Source organism: Lepidochelys kempii, chromosome 10, assembly GCF_965140265.1.
Source record: "Lepidochelys kempii isolate rLepKem1 chromosome 10, rLepKem1.hap2, whole genome shotgun sequence".
In the NCBI taxonomy this organism is placed as follows: Eukaryota; Metazoa; Chordata; order Testudines; family Cheloniidae; genus Lepidochelys; species Lepidochelys kempii.
Window position 1 is genome coordinate 32,227,269 of NC_133265.1, and position 12,349 is coordinate 32,239,617.

Consider the following 12,349-nt stretch of genomic DNA (forward strand, 5'->3'; position numbering starts at 1 on the left):
TATATGGAGTAGGCACAAAGAGGAACAGGGTTCACTTAGCCACTGTATTATAATAAGACCACTTCAACCCCATATTAGAGTCCCTTTGCTGGAGTTCTTCTTTAGCATATTAAATTTACACTCCTCTGCAAGTTCCTGCCTAGTTCTGCCTTGGTCCTCAAGTCGGATATTCTCTGTTTCTGTTTTCCGTCTTGCCTCTCTTGCTCCTCCATGCCTCAATGCTCATTCGTTTCCTTCTTGCATTTCCCATGCCTCCTTCGATGTTGTTTCCTTCAGAAGGAATGACCTCCCAGCCTCCATAGATGCCAAACCACCACCCTCTCATTAAATTCCTCTTAGACTCGCAGTTTTGCAAAGCCTACAAATTCTAACCAAGAGTGAATGTGCCCTTCCCAGCCCTTTGTCGCATTAAAAAAGGAATGTAATTCTCTTCTCTGGGCCTTGTTGCGTGTGCAGGTTTATCTGTGGGCTTGTCTACAGCATAATTTCCACATCCGCCAGATGTACATGCACTAGCTTTGATTGAGCTACTCGCTAAAAATAGCAGTGTCGCTGTCATGACCTGGGTAGCGGGAAGGGCTAGCAGCCCAAGTATGTACCTAGGGTCTCGGATATGATTGTGCCAGGGAGGCTAGCCCATGTCGGTGCCACGGCTACACTTAGGGTGACCAGACAGCAAGTGTGAAAAATCGGGACGGGGTGGGGGGTAATAGTCGCCTATAGAAGAAAATGCCCCAAATATCGGGACTGTCCCTATAAAATAGGGACATCTGGTCATCCTAGCTACACTGCTATTTTTAGCACACTTCCTCTGATCAAAGCTAGTGCATGTATGTCTTCCCAAACTGGAGTTAGGCCTCCAGATGCGGTGTAGATATGCCCTGAGTCAGTGGTTTCATTTGTAAGGTCCCTTCCTGGAAAGGGAAAAGGACAGGCATTTGTTAGAGGTCAGGAGTATGGCTCTGTTTCTAACCAGAAAGTACTTGAATTTAGGCCAGCAGATACGTTGCTTATGTTGCCAGGTGGATGTCCAGCGCCACTGTTGCAAAGGTGGATGAGATACCATTCCACTGAAATATGGAAGGCAGAGCAACGTTCTTGCCTAACCAAGGTAAAAGCTGTCACTGCACTTGAGTCATTGTTTCCATCGGTGAGAGGAAGAGAAACTGCACATGAATAACTGAGTTTAGGGTAGCAGTTTTGTCCTCTGGTCACCCTTGAAAACATGACATGCTAGATTCCATTTCCTCACCTGAGGGCGTTTAACCAAAAGGTTTGTAAGAAGTTCCCACCCCTCTGCTTGCTTCTGTGAATGAGGGCTGACAAGTCAAATATTCATAGTTGTGCATTGGTAGAAGTGATGGTTCAGAAAATGGCATCTTACCTGCTGATTTGCTTCCTGCCTCTCTCATGGCCAGTGATCCAAAATGGTCTTAAATTCTTATCCTGGAAATTTGTTAGCAGTTTTAATTTAAAAACCCCAAATAATTATCCCAAGTGTATAGTTAATGGATTGGACTTGGAAGCTATCTACTTGGGAGAAAAGGAAAATAACCTGGGAGCCCTGGCTACAGGCCAACAAAAGAATCCATCGTTACCAGTTGTGGCTGCCTGTCCGTCTTGAAAGGAGAGGAAGCCCCAGCGTTTCCAGACTAGTAGATTAGAAATGTATCATTAAATAATTATCATTGAAAAAAAAGAAAAGATAGTCACAAACCCTCTCACCAGCTCTCCTCCCTGTTAGTCCAACAGCAGTTCTTTTTGGTACCAGCAAAGATCATCCAGTCAAACATGTCAATTCAGTTTTATAAAGTTACTTAAAAGCAAACTTGCTGCAAAAGAAAATCATGGACTACTTTTTAACATCTCTAGCTATTGAAAATATCTCCAATAAAGTTACCTGACAAAAGGAAAACAAAAGTATGGTGTTGGTTTTCATTGCTTTCCCCATCTATTGAATGAGGTTTTGTTGGGATAAAATTAAAGTGCTTATCTTTTGAATTTGCTTCCTCTGGTTGAGTTGGCATAGTGCATTGAATGAAGGAATGTTCCGAGTTCAGAGGTGGCACTGGGGAATCTAGTTAAAGTGACATCAAAGGCAGCACAGCAGGGCTGAACATGTGTTTGAAGCTGGATAGATTAGAGGCCATTATCAGCCTTTCACTACTGTGCTCTGAACAAAAGTCTGCTCTTTCCTCTGGGACTGGTGTTGCAGAGAATTTAAAAAAAAAAAAATCCTTGTAGCACCCTACCTGCCAACATAATGCTACGTTTACCATGAAGGTTTAAGCTGCTTAGAATACACGAGTTGTACTCTGCTACAGTGTTTGGTGTTTAGCCATGGGCTCACCACTGTTACATATTTACCTGACCTTGACTTTATAACAGAAATAGATAAAACGATTCCATACAGAAAGCATCTTCTGTAAAATTGTCAGTATTTCTATTGTCATTTTGTCTGGAGAGAGCTACATTTTGAATGGACATTGATGAAACTGGTTTATTTAACTAGAGTGGTTCTAAATTTATTTTCCACTTGAACATTCACCATTAAAGAAAAGGATGCCCTACAATGAAAGCCATCACAATAGCCTGTTGTTATAGCAACACTTCCATGTTATAAGTCTCAGAAAAACACTTGGCTCTTTGGATGATGTTTCTGACTTGGTGCAGTATAGGTAGTGTTCTGAGATTTGTGTTTTTCTTCTATTACATTACTTGCAACCAATAAGCAGAGTCATAATTAGCCTAAGTTTCTGTTTTGTCAGTTGTCTTCATATTAAAAAGCACTTGTCATTAATCATGTCTGTTTAATCGAATTTCATTTTGAGTTTTTTGGTTACTCAATAAAATTCCATTCACATGAGGTAATTGAGTCACACTAGCAAATCTGTAGCAATCCTGTATGCCCACAGTAATAAGGAAAGAGAAGAATCCTCTGAGGACAATGTGAATTTTAGTCACTAACATTTGAAAAAGATAGGTTTCAGAGTAGCAGCTGTGTTAGTCTGTATCCGCAAAAAGAACAGGAGGACTTGTGGCACCTTAGAGACTAACAAATTTATTAGAGCAGAAGCTTTCGTGAGCTACAGCCCACTTCATCGGATGCATAGAATGGAACATATAGTAAGAAGATATAATCCATGTTAGTCTGTATCCACAAAATTAGCTGGTATATGATCTTCTTACTATATGTTCCATTCTATGCATCCGATGAAGTGGGCTGTAGCCCATGAAAGCTTATGCTCTAATAAATTTGTTAGTCTCTAAGGTGCCACAAGTACTCTTGTTTTATTTGAAACAGAGAGCAACTGAATTAAGTGCCTATTGCAATAACTGTTTGGTAGCAAACATAAGTTGTAATACAAGTCTGCTCTTTTATTGTTCCTTGAACAGTTTGGTAGTTGTAATTCTTTGGTTGTTCAGGCTTAGTGTACAGTAAGCAGTCTGTTCTCATTGTCAAATAGTGTGTGAAGGGAATGCAGGAATTGGTAATGTGACAGTTTTAAACAGCTTTGTTTTATGCAATACTTGGAAGCAACTATAAAGAATATATTTAGCAATTTTATTTAACCCAATAATAAATACAGCTGGCCAGTGTAAATGTGAATTATCGAAACATTGCAAGTTGCATTGTGACTGGATTACTTGTGCTGCTTTTCAGAATGAAGCCGTGGTTATTTGTTGTTAGAGTTGCATAGTATAACAGTTGTAAAGAGAAGTTGTGTGTGTCTAACAAAACAGTGTCTAAGAACTAAAAACACTACCTCAGCGAGTTTAATCTGTATTTCAAAGATTTCAAATTCATTGCTCTTGCTGTGTCAGGAGAAACTATAATAACCTGCAAAAATTAAAACTCCAACATTCCTAAATGGGTATTTGTTTTTTCCCCTTGATTTCTTTCTAAAGAATCCAATTACATTAGGCTATAAACCTGTTTTCTGTGTTTTATAATACAGTCTCCGTGGGTTGGTGTCCTCTCTGAGCACCACTTTTATTGTGTTTTGTATTTGTATATTTGTCAAACTAGGAATAGTAAATAAGCCTCTAAAATAGTATGGATGTGTCTTGGTGAAAATGAGAGTACAATTCTTGGGGGATTTTTTACAGTTGGGCAACCACCTTGGGCCCATCTGTACTAAACCAAAAATGATTTACCACCAGCAGTGGTAGCAATGGTTGTTTTCACACAACACACAGTCAACCTGTGGAAGTCTTTGCCAGAGGATGATGTGAAGGCCAAGACTATAAAAGGGTTCAAAAAAGCTAGATAAGTTCATGGAGGATAGGTCCATCAGTGGCTTTTAGCCAGGATGGGCAGGGATGGTATCCCTCGCCTCTGTTTGCCAGAAGCTGGGAATGGGCGATAGGGGATGGATCACTTAATGATTACCTATTGTGTTCATTCCCTCTGGGGCACCTGGCATTGGCCCCTGTCAGAAGACAGGATACTGGGCTACATGGACATTTGGTCTGACCCAGTATGGCCATTCTTATGTTCTTATTATGGTCTTAAAACGTGGTGCCCGCAACGCATGTAAAAGATACTGTGTCAGCACTCAGTATGCCCCCAAGTATGATGCCAGCAGCAGGAGTAGAGTCAGTGTGTGACAGGTATGACAATTTCCTGTAAGACCTTTAAAAACCTCATTGGATTAAATTTAAGTATCTTTGGAATCCATTGTATTAAATACAAAACTTATGTATTATTTTGAGTCCAGGGAAGTGTTCGGAACTTCAAAGGATTATATTGAACAATGAACCAGACAAGAATGGACTTTTGGACATCATCAAGTGGTTTGCCTGGGGGCCTCTAGGTAGAGGTGAAACCAACTCCCCACCTCTGATTATGCAGAAGCCCAGCTTTTTCAAGCTACACCCTGAGGAGGGGACCATTATCTACCAATTACGTGTTGCCAGAATCTGAAGATCAAAGGCCCAAGCTTTGATCAAAAGGAAAGACTAAACTAATCATGGGTGTGCTCATTCTGACCTAAGGCTGTTATGAACTTGTAACCACAGAAAAACTCGTTGGCTTGGTTTGAAGGACTAACTCCTACGAGAGCCCCTGCTTAAGCTTATTATAAGTGTGTAGGTTCTTGTATTGTTTTCTCTGTAATTTACTGAGGAAATCTTGGAGCCACTGGCAATAATATTTGCTAACTCATGGATGATAGTAGAGGTCCCGGAAGACTGGAGAAGGGCTAATGTAGTGCCCATCTTTAAAAAGGAGGAGATGGAGAATTATAGACCAGTCAGCCTGACTTCGATACCTGAGAAGCTACTAAAGCAATGTATAAAACTCAATTTGTGAATACCTGGAGGATGAAGGGGTAATCACTAGAAACCAGCATGGATTTACTAAGAGCACATCATGCCAAAGCATCTTGATTTCCTTCTTTGACAGGGTAACTGGTTTGGTGAATACAGGGAATGTGGTGGACATAATATACCTGGACTTCAGCAGGACTTTTGACACAGTGCCACATGACATTCTGATAAGCAAGCTGGAGAAGTGTGGGGTTGGCAGAACTGCCATTAAGTGGATACATAATTGGTTAAACAGCCACAAACAAAGAGTAACTACTAATGGAATGATGCCAGACTGGAGGGAGGTCTCAAGTGAGGTTCCACAGGGATCTGTTCTGAGTCCGGTGCTGTTTAACATCTTTATTAATGACCTGGATGTGGGAATAGACAGCAGACTGATCAGTTTTGCAAATGACACAAAGCTGGGGGATAGGGGAGGTTGCCAACACTTTGGAGGATAGAGCTAAAATTCAGAGGGATCTTGATAAATTGGGGAACTAGATACCAAAATGAAATTCAACAAAGACAAGTGTAAGGTGCTACACTTAGGGGAATTAAAACAAATGCATACAAATACAGAATAGGGAATAACTGGCTTGGCAGCAGCACTGCTGTGAAGGATCTGGGAGTTGTGACGGATCCCAACCTCAACATGAGTCAGCAAAAAAAAGCAAATGCAATTTTAGGTTGCATTAATAGAAGCATAGCATGCAAGTCACAGTGCTATCACAGGAGGCGATAGTACTGCTCTACTCAGCACTGGTTAGGCTTCAGCTGGAGTACTGTGTCCAATTTTGGTCACCAGTTTATAGAAAGGATGTAGAAAAACTGGAAAGGATCCAGAGGCGAGCGACAAAAATGATCAAAGGGATGGAATGTAAGCCATATGAGCAAGGGCTGAAGGAACTGGGTATGTTTAGTTTGGAAAAGAGGAGATTGAGCGGGGGACATGATAGCAGTCTTCAAATATTTGAAAGGCTGCCATAAAAAAGATGGAGAAAAGTTGTTCTCTCCTGCCACAGAGGGCAGGACAAGAGGCAATGGGTTCAAACTACAGTATAGCAGATTTAGATTAAATCTCAGGAAAAACTTCCTAACTCTAAGAAGAGAAGGACAATGGAACAGACTGCCTAGGGAGCTTGTGGAAGCTCCTTCACTGGAAGTTTTCACAAGGAGGCTGGATAGCCATCTCTCTTGAATGGTTTAGACCCAACAAATCCTGCGTCTTGAGGGGTTTAGACTAGGTGACTCTTGCGGTCCCTACTCACCCTATGATTCTCTGATGCTAATGCTTTTTTTCTTATGAATAAATGTGCTTGCTTAGACAAGCTGGGTAGTAACTTATGACAGTGGAAAAATATGCTCTTTATAGTCTCTGAGGAGAGAGCAAAACACAGACACTGGCCTGCTTAGGCAGTCTGGCTTGAAGGAAATAACACAGTATAGGCAGGGAACTGTACAGCCTGGATAAACCCCAGTCAGGAGGGAGTGAGATGTGGTTCTCTGTCCAAGGAGGTGATGGCTTGGAGATGAAAGCTTACAGTGGATGCCCTTGGTGGCCCATAGAGGGGGAATACAGGTGCAGCTGCCCTGAACTTTGTGACGGAGTTCACCACCACAGAGCTAGCTGTGCATTGCCCCTCCTGCACTGGGACTCACAGTGCAAGTGTGGATCAAAGCCTCTGCCTAGCTCTGTTACATAGTGCTTTGCCCTGCCTTTCAGCAAATTCTCTGTGCTCTGTATGCTGCTGCTTCTCTCTCAGTGGCAGCCAAGGCATCTACTTGGCTCCTCTTGACTCTGCCTCAGATGTGCAAAGCCCCAGTGCAACCAAGGTATCAGCTAGGCTGGTCTCCGCCGTGTTGGAGAAACATCTTGTGTAATGAGCAGAACACGCTGAATTAGATATAAACTAGCTCTGTGTGCTACATTATTCACAGCTTAAATTACAAAACATTTATTAAACATTAACAAATATTAGGATCAAGGGCCAGACATTTTCTGAGTAAATGAGTCATATACACTAACATTATAACCATTCAAAAATAATTGGGAAAATAACCAAATATACTTAATTGCAGCCACTGACTCTTTCTTTATTGTGCTCTGCATTTCCCCTGCTCATCCATGAGCTGAAGGAGAAAACAGAAGGGAATTAGTGAAATGACACAGAAACTCTTTAAGTAGCTAGACCAGTCCCCTCTTAAACACTGAACAACAAATTTACAGACACCTGTCTGAACAAATGGCTAACCTCCTGAGCATTGGCACAGTATGGGTGCAAAAATGGAAACACATGCAAATAATTATTTGATGGAAAAACTAAACATTCACAATGGCTGTTTACTTGCAGTGGATGAGTGGACCAGCTCTAGTCACCACCCACATGTGGCAGTGTCCTCAGAGCAGATGGGTGGGTTCAGAGGCCACTGGGCAAGGGGAAAGGAGGAACACACTTACTGTCATGCACCATAGCACCTGAATGTGGGAGATGAGGCTCCTCAGATGCATGGTAACAGAGCTAATTAGAAACTGTTCTTTGGAACTTTCAGCAGAACCCAACCATGCAGTAACAATCCATAGATTTTAAGGCCAGAAGGGAACATGGCAATCATCTTGCCTGACCTCCTGCATAGCACAGGTCATAAATTTTCATCCAGTGATTCCTGGGTCAAGCCCATAACTTCTGGTTGAGTTAGAGTATCTTTTAGAAAGATATCAGTGATAGGGAATTCACCACATCCCTTTGGAAGCTGCTCCAGTGGTTAACTACCCTCAGTATTTAAAAATGTGTCCCTGATTTCCAGGCTAAGTTTTCCTCACTGTAGTTATCCTTGTACTGCCTTTTCTTCCTCCTCCTCCTCCTCTCCCAGACCAATCTGTGGTCTACTCATTGTATTACAGCAGAGCATCAGCTGTGCTATGCTGAAGGTTAAGACTGGCTGTTTAAAGCACAACTCTTCTAAGTGCTCTAAGATCCACCTGGTTACTCAGATTGCCTTGAAATTTGGTGTGCCTCCTAGCGGCATGGGGTTTGGTTACTGATGCAAATTTGGAGCCATATGACCAAGGGATTTCCAAATTATAGTCCCCTTTCTCCCCCCCAAAAAGCCACCCCAGTTTTTCTCTAAGTTCACTTGTTTTAGCAATCTCTATTTTTTGTACATAGATAGCAAACCAGGGCTGAGATAATTACACCAGGAACTCAAAACGCTCAAGAGTTACCCTAAAAGAGTGCATGCCACCCACTAGCCCTTCGAGGGAAATCAAATTATAGAGTTGTTAGCCAAAGAGTTTGGTTCTCTAGTTAAGCATGCACGAAGCAGTTCTAAAGCTCCCTCCCCAAACAGATTACACTGTGCATGTGCAGAGATGGAGGCTAAGGCAGTTGGAAGCTATCTATGAATCATGGGAACTGAATAGTTCAAGGAGGAATGTTACAGCCATTGAGCCTGAGCAACGCCCGGTCACTGTGAGCTCAAATCCAGCCATAGGCAGAAATCTGAAATACAGAAAAGAGGCTTCTTGCTACCACCTGCCTCTGTCCAAGGGTTTTTGTATTTTGGGGAGATGTAATCGGACGACAGCAGAGTATTCAGAAGGCACAGACATTATTTTTTAAAAGAGAATAAATTACCCATGCAGATGTTCTGTGGGAGGGGAAGGTGATCAGGGCTGTCAGAGGTGGCAAAGAGCTTTGGGGTGCAACAAGGAGATGGATGATTATGAGAGGGGAAGAAATAGGGATGAGTTGGTAGGAGAGCAGTTGTGGATCAAGGGATGGAAAGGAGTGGGGCATAGGTGAAGTTGGAGGAGTGGGATGGGATACTGGAAAGGGAGACATGGAGGTGAGTGACAGGAGAAGGGCAGGGAGAATAGGGGCAGTACTGCCTGTCAGCCCTACATTTTCTTCATAGATTCCGAGCCAGAAGGACCATCGTGATCATCTAGTCTGAACCCTTCATAGCACAGGCTAGAGAACTGCCCCGAAATCTGGAGCAGAGCTTTTAGAAAAAATCCTGTCTTGATTTAAAAATGCCGGGGATGGAGAATCTCCCTCCCCCCCGACCCCGCCCATGGTAGTGTGTTCCAATGGTTAATTACGCCTTATTTCCAGTCTGAATTTGTCTAGCTTCAGTTTCCAGCCATTGGATCATGTTAGACCTTTCTCCACTAGATTGAAGAGCTCATCATTAAATATTTGTTCCCCATGTAGGTACTTATAGACTATAAACAAGCCACCCCTTAACCTTCTCTTTGTTAAGCTAAATAGATTGAGCTCCTTGAGTCTACCACTACAGGCAGATATTCTAATCCTTTAATCATTCTCATAGCTTTCCTCTGAACCCTCTCCAGTTCATCAGCATACTTCCTGAATTGAGGACGCAAGACCTGGACACGGTATTCTAGCAGTAGTTGCACCAACTGCCAAATACAGAGGTAAAATAACCTCTCTATTTCTGCTTGTGATTCCCTTGATTATGCATCCAAGGATCACATTCGTCCTTTTGGCCACAGCATTGCACTGGGAGCTCATGTTCAGCTGATTTTCCACCATGACCCTCAATCTTTTTTAGAGTCGCTGCTTCCCAGGATATGGTCCCCCATCATGTAAGAATGGCCTACATTCATGGTTCCTGGTTATATATATTTACATTTAGCCGTATTAAAACACACATTGTTTGCTTGCACCACAGGCACCGGCTTCCTCCTTTCCCTGGGGGTGCTCAACTCCCACTCAGCTCCAGACCCTGCCCCTACTCCACCCCTTCCCTCAAGCCCCCACCCCACCCCTTCCCTCAAGCCCCCACCCCACCTCTTCCCTCCCCCCACCCTCCCCCTTCCCACCCAGTTCCGCCCCTTCCCACAAGTGCACCCCATCGCGCTCCTCCCCGCCCCGTGCCTCCTGCACGCTGTGGAACAGCTGATCGCGGAGGGCAGGATGTGCTGAGAGGGAGGAGTTGATTGGCAGGGCCATCAGTGGCCAGGAGGCGTGGGGGGGTACTGGTTGTTGGTGGGTGCTAAGCACCCGCTAAGTTTTTTCCATGGGTGCTCCACCTAGACCAAAACAGAACCAGATCGCTGGCGTGTAAAATTAAAAGAGGTTATAGAGAAATTTTTAAACCAAGTGCTGGGGGAAAGCTAGCAAATGTGGATGAGCACATGGTTTGGTTGGAAACATCTCTTGGGGTGAATTTATTAAAGGGGGAATTCTATATCCTGGGAAAGATGATAGGAAAGGAGTGAATTTTGCTGAACTTGACATTCTGGAAGGGCAATAGATACAGCCAGGGAACCTGAACACTGCATTAATGAAATTTTCTCATTTAATTTCTAGTGTTTTGAACAGAAAGAGAAATGTTGGTAGGAGTTCGTGGTCATATAGGCAGATATAGTTATAAGAACATAAGAATGGCCATACAGGGTCAGACCAATGGTCCATCTAGCTCGGTATCCTGTCTTCCAACTGTGGCCAGTGCCAGATGCTTCAGAGGGAATGAACAGAACAGGGCAATTTTGAGTGATCCATCTCCTGTCGCCCAGTCCCAGCTTCAGCCAGTTGGAGGTTTAGGGAAACCTAGAGCATGGGGTTGCATCCCTACCATCTTGACTAACAGCCAGTGATGGAGTATCCTCCATCAAACTTATCTAATCCTTTTTTGAATCCAGCTATACTTTTGGCCTTCACAGTACCCCATGGCAACTAGTTCTCCAGGTTGGCTGTGCATTTTGTGTGAATAAGTACTGCCTTTTACTTGTTTTAAACTGCTGTCTATAAATTTCTTAGGTGAGCGCTAGTTCTTGTGTTGTGTAAATAACACTTCCCTATTCACATTCTCCACACAAGTCATGATTATATAGACCTCTGTCGTCTCTTTTCTAAGCTGAGCAGTCCCAGTCATTTTAACTTTTCCTCACATGGAAGTTATTTCATACCCTGATTCATTTTTGTTGCCCTATTCTGTACCTTTTCCAATTCCAATATATCTTCTTTGAGATGGGGCAACCAGAATTGCACACAGTATTCAAGGTGTAGGAGTACCATTGATGTATATAGTGGCATTATGATATAGGGGCATTATGATTGTTTTATTATCTATTCCTTTCCTAATGGTTCCTAGCATTCTGTTAGTTTTTTGACTGCCACTGCACACTAAACAGATGACTCTTCGATCTTTTTATGTTATTAACTTGTTTTTTTGTTTGTTTGGCTGAAGAGCACTCCTTGGGCCTACCCTGAGACCCACCTTGTAAACACTGAAAAATAAAACCTGAGTGAGGAATAAAATCTCTCTGGAATGAAACTGATTTACTCCAGGCCCCCTGTACTGCCTGGAGAGGCGAAGGAGGCGCCTTGCCATAATACCCAGCCAATATGAAGATACCTGAAATCCTCCATTATTATTGTGTTTTTTGCCTTTTCAGCCTCTCTAATCTGCCTGAGTATTTCACAGTCACTGTCACCATCCTCCGTCAGATGGTCAGTAGTATAATGCTACTGCTGTACACATATTGTTCAAGTATGGAATTTCTATCCATAGAGATCCTATGGTAGAGTTTGAGTCATTTAAGATTTTTACTTTATTTGACTCAATGCTTTCTTTCACAGGTAGTACCACTCCCCCACCAGTGCAACCTACTCTCTTATTCTTAGATATGTTGTACCCTAGTATTACTGTGTCCCATTGATTATCTTCATTCCACCAAGTTTCCATGTTGCCTGTTATATCAATATCCTCCTTTAATGCACTCAAGTTCACCCATCTTAGTATGTAGACTTCTAGAGAGAAGAGGTGGTATCTTTTATTGGACCAGCTTCTGTTGGTGAAAGAGACAGGTTTTTGAAAGCTCAAAAGCTTGTCTCTTTCATCAACAGAAGCAGGTCCAATAAATGATATTACCTCACCCACATTGTCTGTCCAATATCCTGGGATCAGCATGGGTACAACACCACTGCAAACAATGATGGAAAATGTTTAGACTTCTAGCATTTGTATATAAGCACATATACATTTTGTCACTATTCAGTTGCTTGTCTTC

The 12,349-nt window shown here is 42.7% G+C and overlaps 1 protein-coding gene across 5 annotated transcripts in view; it reads left to right on the forward strand.

Moving 5' to 3' along the window:
* AXIN1 (axin 1) overlaps positions 1–12,349 on the forward strand; it is a 177,410-nt gene that overhangs the window by 108,783 nt on the left and 56,278 nt on the right. The window lies entirely within an intron of this gene.